The sequence below is a fragment of the Rhipicephalus sanguineus genome, chromosome 2, assembly GCF_013339695.2.
Source record: "Rhipicephalus sanguineus isolate Rsan-2018 chromosome 2, BIME_Rsan_1.4, whole genome shotgun sequence".
In the NCBI taxonomy this organism is placed as follows: Eukaryota; Metazoa; Arthropoda; class Arachnida; order Ixodida; family Ixodidae; genus Rhipicephalus; species Rhipicephalus sanguineus.
Window position 1 is genome coordinate 177,674,072 of NC_051177.1, and position 1,105 is coordinate 177,675,176.

The following is a 1,105-nucleotide window of genomic DNA, read 5'->3' on the forward strand; positions in this document are numbered from 1 at the left end:
TGGTAAACCTAATATATGTGCTTTTACCGTGAGAGCCCATATTGTGTCATACCATAAGCTACACCTGCGACATTAGTGCAGTCAACATGCCTGGTAAGCCCTCGATATGCCGAGTTTCACAAAGTTTTCACAAAGACACCAATCAGCCTAGTAACGCTTGGATCAATAATAATAATATCTGGGGTTTAACGTCCCAAAACCACCATATGATTATGAGAGACGCCGTAGTGGAAGGCTCCGGAAATTTCGACCACCTGGGGTTCTTTAACGTGCACCTAAATCTAAGTACACGGGCCTCAGACATTTTCGCCTCCATCGAAAATGCAGCCGCCACGGCCGGGATTCGATCCCGCGACCTTCGGGTCAGCAGCCGAGCGCCATAACCACTAGACCACCGTGGCGGGGCTAACGCTTGGATCAAAGAGTAAAAAAAAAAAAAATGCAGCATGGGCATCTTATGACTGACCGCTTCACATGAAATTGATTCCTACGGAGCATGGAATTCGCTGTACTGTATATGGATTTAATCCATGTGAATGTTTAAAAACACCACTTTTCAACCTTATTTTCGTGCCTTTTACTGCAATGTGAATAATGAGTATACCCAATGAATACACCAGGAGTACTTTTGAAAATTCAGTATGTTTAGAACCAATGTCTTAAGTTAAAACAAAGCAACAGAATAATGGAAGGAAGGGTCTCTGGGCTTTGGAAATACTTCACTAGCCAACGTGAGCAGATTACTCGCCCTGTCAGAACATAACGAGTTCTCCCTGAATAGAATCAGGGCTTTCCAATTTTGTACACAAAATGTGATCGCTATTGCAAAACATCATGTAAGCCACGTTACATTTAGGAATTATTAATGACAATTGGATATCGGCTTGAAAATGTGCAGGAAAAGCAGCTCTTGTGTGAAAGCAAAAGCTTCTGCTGAAATAAAATGTCATGTTAAAAATTTGCCAAATTTGAGAACACAAGAACACAGGAATGTGCTAATAGTGAATTTTAGAACCGCATCGAATACGAATCGAATGCTATTCGAATAGTAAGGCAACCATTTTCAAAACAGCTCTGAAAGTTCATACCATTTCATTTCCAAGAG

At 41.3% G+C, this 1,105-nt stretch overlaps 1 non-coding gene across 1 annotated transcript; it reads right to left on the reverse strand.

The window, feature by feature from the left end:
• Positions 1 to 328: 328 nt before the first annotated feature.
• Positions 329 to 401, reverse strand: Trnas-gcu (transfer RNA serine (anticodon GCU)). Its single transcript has one exon. It is a non-coding gene; the product is annotated as a tRNA-Ser (tRNA).
• Between the last annotated feature and the right edge of the window lie 704 nt (positions 402 to 1,105).